The sequence below is a fragment of the Salvelinus sp. IW2-2015 genome, unplaced genomic scaffold, assembly GCF_002910315.2.
Source record: "Salvelinus sp. IW2-2015 unplaced genomic scaffold, ASM291031v2 Un_scaffold7417, whole genome shotgun sequence".
Classification (NCBI taxonomy): Eukaryota; Metazoa; Chordata; class Actinopteri; order Salmoniformes; family Salmonidae; genus Salvelinus; species Salvelinus sp. IW2-2015.
The window spans coordinates 761-14,292 of NW_019948677.1; the positions used below are offsets into that span (position 1 = coordinate 761).

General features: G+C 46.2%; 1 long non-coding RNA gene and 1 pseudogene across 3 annotated transcripts; both read right to left on the reverse strand.

The window, feature by feature from the left end:
* Positions 1-3,065: 3,065 nt before the first annotated feature.
* Positions 3,066-6,524, reverse strand: LOC139027094 (uncharacterized). Of its 3 annotated transcripts, XR_011479130.1 has the most exons (5): positions 5,010-6,524; positions 4,776-4,821; positions 4,572-4,659; positions 4,161-4,491; positions 3,066-4,120 (listed from the first exon to the last, which is right to left on the reverse strand). It is a non-coding gene; the product is annotated as an uncharacterized lncRNA (long non-coding RNA). The 3 variants fall into 3 exon arrangements; XR_011479131.1 differs by lacking the exons at positions 4,776-4,821; positions 5,010-6,524 and having other exon boundaries at positions 3,066-3,689; positions 4,392-4,491; positions 4,572-4,709; XR_011479129.1 differs by lacking the exons at positions 4,776-4,821; positions 5,010-6,524 and having other exon boundaries at positions 4,572-4,709.
* Positions 6,525-10,386: 3,862 nt separating this feature from the next.
* LOC139027093 (monocyte to macrophage differentiation factor 2 pseudogene) lies at positions 10,387-13,518 on the reverse strand (annotated as a pseudogene).
* Between the last annotated feature and the right edge of the window lie 14 nt (positions 13,519-13,532).

The following is a 13,532-nucleotide window of genomic DNA, read 5'->3' on the forward strand; positions in this document are numbered from 1 at the left end:
TAAACTAACCCACTAAACTAACGCATTAAACTAACCCACTAAACTAACCCACTAAACTAACCCACTAAACTAACCAACTAAACGAACCCATCTAAACTAATCCACTAAACTAACGCATTACTAACCCACTAAACTAACCCACTAAACTAACCCAACTAAAATACCCAACTAACTAACCCACTAAAACTAACCACACTAAACTAACCCACTAAAAAACCCAACTAAACTAACCCAACTAAACTAACCCACTAAACTAACGCATTAAACTAACCCACTAAACTAACCCACTAAACTAACCACTAAACTAACCCAACTAAACGAACCCATCTAAACTAATCCACTAAACTAACGCATTAAACTAACCCACTAAACTAACCCACTAACTAACCCAACTAAATAACCCAACTAAATAACCACTAAACTAACCCACTAAACTAACCCAACTAAAATAACCCAACTATAACGCACTAAACTAACGCACTAACTAACCCACTAAACTAACGCACTAAACTAACCCACTAAACTAACCCCACTAAAATAACCCCTAAAATAACCCAACTAAACTAACCCACTAAACTAACCCACTAAACTAACCCAACTAAACTAACCCAACTAAAATAACCCAACTAAACTAACGCACTAAACTAACCCACTAAACTAACCCACTAAACTAACCAACTAACTAACCCACTAAACAACCCAACTAAAATAACCCACTAAACTAACCACTAATACCCATCTAAACTAATCCACTAAACTAATCCACTAAACTAACCCACTAAACTAACCCGGCAGCTTTATACATTATGAACTAGTGTCAGAGTTTGCGCAGTTTGGTTGTCAATAGCAACCGCCAAGGCAACAAAAAAAAAGGCACGTAGTTAAAACCTCGGATTTAATCCACGCGACCTGCACCACGGTGTAAATACCCTGGACCCGTCTTCACTCACGTCCGCTGATTTTATAACACACACACACAGTCGGTAATAATAGGAAACCTATGTTACAACCTGTAAAATGTGTGTGTTGCCGCTCCTATGATTTAACTGTGTGTGACCAAAACGTTGTAACATTCTGCAACACGTCCAAGATAATAAAACGTGGCTCTTTAAAATGGTRTCGTAAAGGCTACATWATAATCTAATAGTCTGATTCAGGAACTGAATATCATTCTGATATCATTCTACGGAGACGGRGTTACATCTACCTGGTGGGTTAGAWTACAGTAACGTGTGTAGACAGTGTATAGTAACCCACTCACGTTGTCTGCAGTGTCTGCGTTCATACGGTGCATACCGGAGAAACCCGGGACCTCTCCTCATCCAGGGTGCAACCTATACACTCGGGGGGAATCGACGGAACCAGTTAACGTTTATATCTCCTTGGAATATGGACCGGTAACGGAGTCCCTTTGGCAGTCACTCGGTAACTTCCTCCTCGTTAATTGTTAAATTAACCGTTTTCCTCCCCGTTCCACTCGCGCGCGTCCGKGGATTGCTCGAGCCCTCTCTGTTCCTCTGGCGTCTGCATTCCACACCACACCGGGGTTACGAGTGGTGACGGAAACACACGAGCTCACTCACCGAGAACCCTTCGATTCGCCCCGGGTTTTGGGTGGGGTGGYTGCACCTGCTGATGCGCAAAGTGTGGACACCACAGGTCTCCGTCTGGCGGACACGCGCGGCACGGGCACGACGTAGGCCGTAAAGGTGAGTTGCGTGTGGTTGGAATACTGAACACTTGAACAGTTCAAATCAAATCAAATCAAGTTCTATATCTTGTCGGCGTCGTCATAGGCGTTATAAACGTCACAAGGAGAATAAGACGCTAAATAATCTCAACTAGTTTGATGCGTCTTCAGAACGATTCGAAAGCTCTTGACCCCCACATCGGTTTGCTTCATAGCAGACTAACGTCATAAATGAATGACGGTACAGTATCGAATGTTTGCTCAAACCAAGAGGTTGACTGTCATTCTGAATCTGAAGGCAGCGGAGCAGCAGACGGAACTCCTGCAGTGAAACGGCGCCCTCTGGCGGATCAAAGACTAGTACAATTAGAGGGCCCAGATACACTAAATGACCAGAAGTATGTGGACACCTGCTCGTAGAACATCTCATTCTTAAATCCCGGGTATTAATATGGAGTTGGTCCCGCATTTGCTGTTATAACAGCCTCCACTCTTCTGGGAAGGCTTTCCACTAGATGTTGGAACATTGCTGCAGGGACTTGCTTCCATTCAGCCACTAGAGCATTAGTGAGGTCAAGCACTGATGTTGGGCGATTAGGCATGGCTCGCAGTCGACGTTCCAATTCATCCCAAAGGTGTTCCATGGGGTTGAGGTCAGGGCTCTGTGTAGGCTAGCCAAGTTCTTCCACACTGATCTCAACAAACCATTTCTGTATGAAACTCGCTTTGTGCACAGGGGCATTTGTCATGCTAAACAGGAAAGGGCCTTCCCCAAACTATTGCCACGTGACAGGCAGAGGCAGACAGGTAGACAGAGAGAGCTGACAAACAGGTAGGAAACAGATAGACAGGCAGAGAGCAGACAAACAGTTAGGAAACAGATAGACAGGCAGAGAGCAGACAAACAGTTAGGAAACAGATCAGACAGGCAGGCAGACAGAGAGCAGACAGGTAGAAACAGACAGACAGACAGGCAGAGCAGAGCAGACAGGTAGAAAACAGACAGACAGGCAGAGCAGACAGGTAGAAACAGACAGACAGACAGGCAGAGCAGACAGGTAGAAAACAGACAGACAGGCAGAGCAGCAGACAGACAGACAGGCAGAGCAGACAGGTAGAAACAGACAGACAGGCAGAGCAGACAGGTAGAAAAGACAGACAGGCAGACAGACAAAGAGCAGACAGACAGACAGAGAGAGCAGACAGACAGACAGACAGACAGAAAACAGACGAAGAGAGCAGACAGGCAGACCGACAGATAGGTAGAAAACAGAGCAGACAGGCAGACAGAGAGCAGACAGATAGGTAGAAAACAGAGCAGACAGGCAGACAGAGAGTAGACAGACAGACATCATAATAACCACAGTAGACTGAATCTCACTGATATAAAAGCTTGTAATTAAAATGACAGACACATAGAAAAACACATCATCATCTTCATCATCACAGTAATATTAAATAGAATCAACAGGTGTGTTACTGCTTGGTGGAAACAAAACCCTGCTCTCTGTAGATGGTAGTCCAGCCCAGTGGCCAGCTCCACAGAAACACTTATAATTATAAACACTTATAACCACTATGTATGGAGTAGTAATGCAGGCTGTTATAGAGCTCCTATGAAGAGGATGAAGAGGGTTTATAAAGGCCCATGGCAGTGTAGAAAGTGGGAGTGACTTATTTACATTAGAAAACACATCCATGGCAACGTCTGAGGCAGTGTTGTGGCAGTAGAGAGACTGACTACCCCTTATTAAACACCTATAATATGTTCATAACATACTTATATCATGGTATACAGGTCTGGTGTTGTGGCAGTAGAGAGACTGACTACCTTATTAAACACCTATAATATGTTCATAACATGTTCATAACATACTTATATCATGGTATAACAGGTCTGGTGTTGTGGCAGTAGAGGAGACTGACTACTACCCTTATTAAACATCTATAACATGTTCATAACATGTTCATAACATACTTATATCATGGTATAACAGGTCTGGTGTTGTGGCAGTAGAGACAGACTCAGTGCCGTAGACCAGTTATTACATGTTCATAACAAGTCTTTTATAGTTCTATAACATGTTAACCTGTCTTACGCTCTAAACATGTCTGTCTGATCTATGAGATACATAACAGAGATCTGACAGACATGTATGGTTGCTCTATCGATGACACCTCTATGAGCTGTCTATGACACCTCTATGAGCTGTCTATGACACCTCTATGAGCTGTCTATGACACTGCTGTGACCAGTCTATGACACTGCTGTGACCAGTCTATGACACTGCTGTGACCAGTCTATGACACTGCTGTGACCAGTCTATGACACTGCTGTGACCAGTCTATGACACTGCTGTGACCAGTCTATGACACTGCTGTGACAGTCTATAACCTCTATATGACCTGTCTATGAACGGTCTATTACACCTCTATGGCTGTCAATGAATCTTATGACTGTCTATGACACCTCTATGACCTGTCTATGACACCTCTATGACCTGTCTATGACACCTCTAAGACCTGTCTATGACACCTCTAAGACCTGTCTATGATCTATGACATCTCTATGACCCGTCTATGACACCTCTATGACCCATCTATGACCTGTCTATGATGTGTAATAACCGTCCGTTATAAGGACTGGGAGAACACCAGTCGGTCTGTGGCAGTAGAACACTCTGTTAGTCCTACACCCTACTGACACTCTGTTAGTCCTACTCCCTACTGACACTCTGTTAGTCCTACGCCCTACTGACACTCTTGTTAGTCTACTCCCTACTGACACTCTTTTAGTCCTACTGCCTACTGACACTCTGTTAGTCTACTCCTACTGACACTCTGTTAGTCCTACATCCTACTGACACTCTGTTAGTCCTACCTGCCTACTGACACTCTGTTAGTCCTACTCCCTACTGACACTCTGTTAGTCCTACACCCTACTGACACTCTGTTAGTCCTACTGCCTACTGACACTCCTGCTAGTCCTACTCCCTACTGACACTCTGTTAGTCCTACTCCCTACTGAACACTCTGTTAGTCCTACTCCCTATGACACTCTGTTAGTCCTACTCCCTACTGACACTCTGTTAGTCCTACTGGCTACTGACACTCTGTTAGGTCTACTGCTACTGACACTCTGTTAGCCTACTCCCTACTGACACTCTGTTAGTCTACTCCCTACTGACACTCTGTTAGTCCTACTCCCTACTGACACTCTGTTAGTCCTACTCCCTACTGACACTCTGTTAGTCCTACTCCCTACTGACACTCTGTTAGTCCCTCTCCTACTGACACTCTGTTAGTCCTACTCCCCTACTGACACTCTGTTAGTCCTACTGCCTACTGACACTCTGTTAGTCCTACTCCTACTGACACTCTGTTAGTCCTACTCCCTACTGACACTCTGTTAGTCCTACTCCCTACTGACACTCTGTTAGTCCTACTCCCTACTGACACTCTGTTAGTCTTACTCCCTACTGACACTCTGTTAGTCCTACTGCCTACTGACACTCTGTTAGTCCTACTCCCTGAGTGTTGATTGTTTGTGCATTCCCGTCTGTGGGACCACGGGGGAGGAGCTAAATCACAGACTGCGGCATTAAGAGCAGTCTATACCATCCCAAACTGGTGACCAACCGTACGTCTCCTATTCTGACGTGTGATTGGTCTGCGTACGGCTCCTAGTCTAAAGTGATTGGTTCCGTTTGTACATCTGTTGTCGGCCAGTTCATTCACAAACTGACTCATCATTAAAAGAGCAATACTGAAATAGAATAATAATAACAACTCAGAATCACAACAACAACATCAGTATATTGACCACATGAATCAGGAACACTGGTTTAACGACACCAAGGAGAAGAAACAACAAGACGTAATACACAAGACAAGTTATCTTTTCTAGTGAGCAGTGGAGGGAAGGAGGGACGGGTTTGGTACCCTAGCTTATTTAGGGCATCGCCATAGCAACAGAGCGAGGGTTCTGCGACAGGCGGTGATTCTAACTCAGGTGTCCCGCATATCAAAAGGCATCGCCATGGCAACAGAGCGAGGGTTCTGCGGCAGGCGGTGATTCTAACTCAGGTCTCCCGCATATCAAAAGAAAGTAGTGCACTATATTGGGAATAGGGTGCTATTTCTGAATCTTGAGGGGGGGGGGCCTAAGAACACTACAGGATAGTGTGCCCCTACAGCAGAGCACATACATGTTACACACATGTTACATAGGCCTATGTGTTTTAATGCTACATCCGTGTTACAATACTGTCTGTGTAAACACAGCAGTCCGAGGTCGGGGGTCACTGGGTCAGGGTCAGGAGGTCACTGTGGTAGTGTGCTATAAAACACAGCAGTGTGAGGTCGGGGGTCACTGTGTCCAGGTCAGGAGGTCACTGTGGTAGTGTGCTATAAAACACAGCAGTGTGAGGTCGGGGGTCACCGTGTCCGGGTCAGGAGGTCACTGTGGTAGTGTGCTATAAAACACAGCAGTGTGAGGTCGGGGAGGTCCAGGTGGGAGGGTTAGGGCTTTCTGCTGCTGACAGATCAGTGGTGGGAAGGGCTTTCTGCTGCTGACAGATCAGTGGTGGGAAGGGCTTTCTGCTGCTGACAGATCAGTGGTTGGGAAGGGATTTCTGCTGCTGACAGATCAGCGGTTGAGAAGGGCTTTCTGCTGCTGACAGATCAGTGGTTGGGAAGGGCTTTCTGCTGCTGTCAGATCAGTGGTTGGAAGGGCTTTCTGCTGCTGACAGATCAGGGGTGGGAAGGGCTTTCTGCTGCTGTCAGATCAGTGGTTGGGAAGGGCTTTCTGCTGCTGACAGATCAGTGGTTGGGAAGGGCTTTCTGCTGCGACAGATCAGTGGTTGGGAAGGGCTTTCTGCTGCTGTCAGATCAGTGGTTGGGAAGGGCTTTCTGCTGCTGCAGATCAGGGGTTGGGAAGGGCTTTTCTGCTGCTGACAGATCAGTGGTGGGAAGGCTTTCTGCTGCTGACAGATCAGTGGTTGGGAAGGGCTTTCTGCTGCTGACAGATCAGTGGTTGGGAAGGGCTTCCTGCTGCTGTCAGATCAGTGGTTGGGAAGGGCTTTCTGCTGCTGTCAGATCAGGGGTTGGGAAGGGCTTTCTGCTGCTGACAGATCAGTGGTTGGGAAGGCTTTCTGCTGCTGACAGATCAGTGGTTGGGAAGGGCTTTCTGCTGCTGACAGATCAGTGGTGGGAAGGGCTTTCTGCTGCTGACAGCAAGGGTTGGGAAGGGCTTTCTGCTGCTGACAGGCAGGTTGGGAAGGGCTTTCTGCTGCTAGATCAGTGGTTGGGAAGGGTTTTCTGCTGCTGACAGATCAGTGGTTGGGAAGGGTTTCTGCTGCTGTCAGATCAGTGGTTGGGAAGGGCTTTCTGCTGCTGACAGATCAGTGGTTGGGAAGGGCTTTCTGCTGCTGACAGATCAGTGGTTGGGAAGGGCTTTCTGCTGCTGACAGATCAGTGGTTGGGAAGGGCTTTCTGCTGCTGACAGATCAGTGGTTGGGAAGGGCTTTCTGCTGCTGTCAGATCAGTGGTTGGGAAGGGCTTTCTGCTGCTGACAGATCAGTGGTTGGGAAGGGCTTTCTGCTGCTGACAGATCAGTGGTTGGGAAGGGCTTTCTGCTGCTGACAGATCAGTGGTTGGGAAGGGCTTTCTGCTGCTGACAGATCAGTGGTTGGGAAGGGCTTTCTGCTGCTGACAGATCAGTGGTTGGGAAGGGCTTTCTGCTGCTGTCAGATCAGTGGTTGGGAAGGGCTTCTGCTGCTGACAGATCAGTGGTTGGGAAGGGCTTTCTGCTGCTGACAGATCAGTGTTGGGAAGGGCTTTCTGCTGCTGACAGATCAGTGGTTGGGAAGGGCTTTCTGCTGCTGTCAGCAGTGGTTGGGAAGGCTTTCTGCTGCTGACAGATCAGTGGTTGGGAAGGCTTTCTGCTGCTGTCGAGATCAGTGGTTGGGAAGGGCTTTCTGCTGCTGACAGATCAGTGGTTGGGAAGGGCTTTCTGCTGCGGACAGATCAGGGTTGGGAAGGGCTTTCTGCTGCTGACAGATCAGGGGTTGTGGAAGGGTTCTGCTGCTGACAGATCAGTGGTTGGGAAGGGCTTTCTGCTGCTGACAGATCAGTGGTTGGGAGGCTTTCTGCTGCTGACAGATAGTGGTAAGGCTTTCTGCTGCTGTCAGATCAGCGGTTGGGAAGGGCTTCTGCTGCTGACAGATCAGTGGTTGGGAGGGCTTTTCTGCTGCTGACAGATCAGTGGTGGGAAGGCTTTCTGCTGCTGACAGATCAGTGTGGTTGGGAAGGGCTTTCTGCTGCTGACAGATCAGTGGTTGGGAAGGGCTTTCTGCTGCTGACAGATCAGTGGTGGGAAGGGCTTTCTGCTGCTGACAGATCAGTGGTTGGGAAGGGCTTTCTGCTGCTGACAGATCAGTGGTGGAAGGGCTTTCTGCTGCTGACAGGGCAGCGGTTGGGAAGGGCTTTCTGCTGACAGGCAGGGTTGGAAGGGCTTTCTGCTGCTGTCAGATCAGTGGTTGGGAAGGGCTTTCTGCTGCTGACAGATCAGTGGTTGGAAGGGCTTTCTGCTGCTGCAGATCAGTGGTTGGGAAGGGCTTTCTGCTGCTGAACGATCAGTGGTTGGGAAGGGCTTTCTGCTGCTGACAGATCAGTGGTTGGGAAGGGCTTTCTGCTGCTGACAGATCAGTGGTTGGGAAGGGCTTTCTGCTGCTGACAGATCAGTGGTTGGGAAGGGCTTTCTGCTGCTGTCAGATCAGTGGTTGGGAAGGGCTTTCTGCTGCTGACAGATCAGTGGTTGGGAAGGGCTTTCTGCTGCTGACAGATCAGTGGTTGGGAAGGGCTTTCTGCTGCTGACAGATCAGTGGTTGGGAAGGGCTTTCTGCTGCTGACAGATCAGTGGTTGGGAAGGGCTTTCTGCTGCTGACAGATCAGTGGTTGGGAAGGGCTTTCTGCTGCTGCAGATCAGTGGTTGGGAAGGGCTTTCTGCTGCTGACAGATCAGTGGTTGGGAAGGGCTTTCTGCTGCTGACAGATCAGTGGTTGGGAAGGGCTTTCTGCTGCTGCAGGGCAGTGGTTGGGAAGGGCTTTCTGCTGCTGACAGATCAGTGGTTGGGAAGGGCTTTCTGCTGCTGTCAGATCAGTGGTTGGGAAAGGGCTTTTCTGCTGCTGACAGATCAGTGGTTGGGAAGGGCTTTCTGCTGCCAGAATAAAGGACAGGGGCGAAGGGCAGGAGAGGTCATGTATTGGAATACGACAACATAATAATAATAATATACAGAATGATAATAGTATTGATGGCATTCCTCTCAGTTCCTCTGAGAAAAACCAAAGACACTATTGAAGTGAGCAAAACATATTGAGACATATTGAATATGTGGACAACTACAAACACCCAGGTGTCTGGTTAGACTGTAAACTCTCCTTCCAGACTCACATTAAGCATCTCCAATCCAAAATTAAATCTAGAATCGGCTTCCAATTTCGTAACAAAGCCTCCTTCACTCATGCTGCTAAACATACCCTCGTAAAACCTGACTATCCTACCGATCCTCGACTTCGGCGATGTCATTTACAAAATAGCCTCCAACACTACTCAGCAAATTGGATGTAGTTTATCACAGTGCCATCCGTTTTGTCACCAAAGCCCCCTCCAGCAGGTATATTTCACTAGTCATCCCGACAGCCAACACCTCCTTTGGCCGCCTTTCCTTCCTTCCAGTTCTCTGATGCCAATGACTGGAACGAATTGCGAAAATCACTGAAGCTGGAGACTCATATCTCCCTCACTAACTTTAAGCACCAGCTGTCAGAGCAGCTTACAGATCATTGCACCTGTACACAGCCCATCTGTAAATAGCCCCCCCTACTACCACATCCCCATATTGTTATTTATTTTTTGCTCTTTTGCACCCCAGTATCTCTACTTGCACATCATCATCTGCACATCTATCACTCCAGTGTTAATGGGAAATTGTAATTATTTCGCCACTATGGCCTATTTATTGCCTTACCTCCCTAATCTTACATCATTTGCACACACTGTATATAGACTTTTTATATTGTGTTATTGACTGTACTTTTGTTTATCCCACGTGTAACTCTGTTGTTTTTTTGTCGCACTGCTTTGCTTTATCTTGGCCAGGTCGCAGTTGTAAATGAGAACTTGTTCTCAACTAGCCTACCTGGTTAAATAAAGGTGAAATAAAATTAAGGTTATTTTAGATGATGACACCTAGCTATATAGTTCGCTAGCTAACCATAGCTACTGAAACAGATGTTGTTTTGCTATGTTTTTGAGGAAGAACATTGTTTGCATCCATGAGCTAGCTAGCTTTTTTTAATGACCAGCACTGTAGCTGCGCGAGTTTACCGGCATCGTAGCATTCGTATCGATGAATCGTTGTGACATATGAAATACGAGTGATAGTTATTACACATTGATTACACTACGTTAAAATAATGTATGAACGCATTCAATTATTATGTGACGTGCAGTCATAGTCTGGTCCTAATTGGTCAACAAGCTTATTTGACACGTTAAATGGTGTTATTTGACACGTCAAAAAGTGTTAAATAGTATATTTTTTGACACGCAAAGACCCAAACGGCGTTCCATAGAAATCCTGGTTGAGAATGAAACAACTGAACAAACGAACAACGAAACAGCACAGCAAGTAAGTGAAAGAAATATGTTTTGATGATGTTTTACTGTTAATGGGGACATACGTAAATGCCAACTAAATAACCTTTTGGTCAGTGTGGCGTGTGTGTAACCTTTATTTAACTAGGAAAATATTGGATATCCGTATCGGCCAAAAATGTCATATCGGTGCACCACTAATAATAATAGCAATAATAATAACAGCAATAATAATAATAATAATAATAATAATAATAATAATAATAGTAATAATAATAATAATAGTAATAATAATAATAATAATAACAACAACAATAATAATAATAATAATAATAGTAATAATAATAACAATAATAATAATAGTAGTAGTAGTAATAATAATAATAACAATAATAATAATAGTAGTAGTAGTAATACTTATAATAATTATTATAGTAGTAGTAGTAATATTGGCTGTAGTAGGATAATACCTTCACTAGACTGGAATGTAATAGTAGTACAATCAGGAGAAACACCTTCACCGTCTGTCACTTCTAGACTACTCTACCACACACACTACACGGAGGGTTACATAACTAACTCTACATCCTGTCTGTCCAGGACACATAAACCAGTGATTGTACATCCTGTCTGTCCAGGAAACATAAACCAGTGATATACATCCTGTCTGTCCAGGACAAACATAAAACAGTGATTTACATCCTGTCTGTCCAGGACACATTAAACCAGTGATTTACATCCTGTCTTCCAGGACACATAAACCAGTGATTTCGCAGTTGTAAATGAGAACTTGTTCTCAACTGGCCTACCTGTTAAATAAAGGTGAAATAAAAAAATCTCTCCATGTTTCTATTGTTCTATTCACAATCTCTCCATGTTTCTATGTTCTATCTCATCTCTCCACGTTTCTATGGTTCTATTCTCATCTCTCCATGTTCTATGTTTCTATTCTCATCTCTCCATGTTCTATGTTCTATTCACATCTCTCCAGTTTCTATGTTCTATTCTCATCTCTCCATGTTTCTATGGTTCTATTCTCATCTCTCCATGTTTCTATGGTTCTATTCTCATCTCTCCATGTTTCTCTATGGTTCTATTCTCATCTCTTCATTTTCTATGGTTCTAGTCACATCTCTCCATGTTTCTATGGTTCTATTCTCATCTTCCACGTTTCTATGGTTCTTATTGTCATCTCTCCATGTTTCTATGGTTCTATTTCATCTCTCTCCATCGCTCCTTTCTTGACATCACAAGTCCACTCCTCCTTCAACTTCCTGTGACGTCATCACCCCTCGCCCCCGGTCCCCGTTGTCATCTGGATGTCTTCATCTGATGGCTGCTGGCGTAGAGGTATCGGTAATGCGCGTAGTAATGGACGCCTGCTCCCCATGGCAACAAACAGGTGCCAGATGGCATGGGCGAACACGAGGCCATCACTCTTGAAGAACACCATTGCCCAGACAGTAACAGGCACCGCCACTAACAACTCACACAGCCCTCACGGTCCGCTACAAGGGGACAAAAGGGTTAAAGGGCAGTCCACCCAAATTACATTTTCTCTCAAACATGGTCATTCATACACTGATCCATCACACTCTTTTCCCTTCCTTGAGCCCACCATTCTCTTTGCTTTCTGTTTAGCTTTGTTGGTTTTCTTTTGACTACTGTTTTGTTGTTTCATTTTACCAATTTGTAAAGAACTTGTCTTAAATTATATATAAAGTCCCATGTGTATTTATGATCAACATTACTGGTTCTTACCCAGTAAGCAGTCTACGGACAAGAGAAAGCATTCGATGCTTTGGTTTCGTTTACTAGCCACCGTCTTAAAATGCTAAACTTTTTAGCATGTTTGCCCCAAAACCAATGCAAGTCAATATCCCCGATTTGAGCATTTTGGAGTTTGATGACTAAAAGTGTTCTCACCATGGACAGGATGACCAAGCTGGGAACACTCCCATCACTGTATAAACAGATACAGTTTCCATCAGCTTATACCTGGAGACAGAAACAGAACAGAGACAGAGACAGGAGAGCGAAGAGGGAGAGAGAGACGAGAGAGGAAGGGGAGAGGAGGAGAGACTATGGACGAGAGAGAAGAGAGAGACTAAAGAGATGTGAGAGCGAGAAGGGGAGTGGAGGAGAGAGAGGTGGAAGAGGGAGAAGATGAGGCGAGAGAAGAGAGAGAGAGAGATAGAGGGAGAGAAGAGAGAGAGAGAGGGTGATAGAGAGAGAAGAGAGAGAGAGAAGAAAGAAGAGAGAGAGAGAGAGAGAGAGAAGAGAGAGAGAGAGAGAGAGAAAGAGAAAGAGAAAGCGAGAGAGAGAGGAAGAGAGAGGTTAATATAGGTTAGACACATAGTTTAGGGTCGCGCGTTACCTCTCGTGAAGAAGACCCCCCCCCCACCCACAAACACGTTACCTCTCGTGGAAAAGACCCCCCCTCACCCACAAACACGTTACCTCTCGTGGAAGACCCCCCCCCTCACCCACAAACACGTGAACCTCTCGTGGGAAGACCCCGCCCCCCTCACCCTTAAACACGTTCCTCTCTGGAACCCCCCCCCCCCCCCTCACCCACAAAACACTTACTCTCATGGGAAAGACCCCCCCCCCCCCCTTACCCCACAAAAACACTGTTACTCTCGTGGGAAGACCCCCCCCCCCACCCACAAACACGTTACCTCCGTGAGAAGACCCCCCCCCACCCCACAAAACACTTACCTCTCGTTGGAAGACCACCCCCACAACAAAACGTTAACTCTCGTGGGAAGAACCCCCCCCCCCCTCACCCCAAAAATCACGTTACCTCTCGTGGAAGACCCCCCCCCCTCACCACAAACACTTACCTCTCGTGGAAAACCCCCCCCTCACCACACAACACGTTACCTCTCTGGAAGAAGACACTCCCCCCTTCACCCACAAAACACGTTACCTTCGTTGAAGAAAGACCCCCCCACCCACAAACACGTTGACCATCTCGTGAAGAAACCCCCCCCTTCACCCACAACACGTTGCCTTCTCGTGAAAGACCCCCCCCCTCACCCACAAACACGTTACCGTCTCGTGAAAGAAGACGTTAACGGTGTCCCGACGAGGCCATCACCCCAGACCATCCACCTCATGTGACAGGTCCAGGGTCCTAGCTCCCGCAGGTTCAAACCTGGACAATAGTCATGGTACA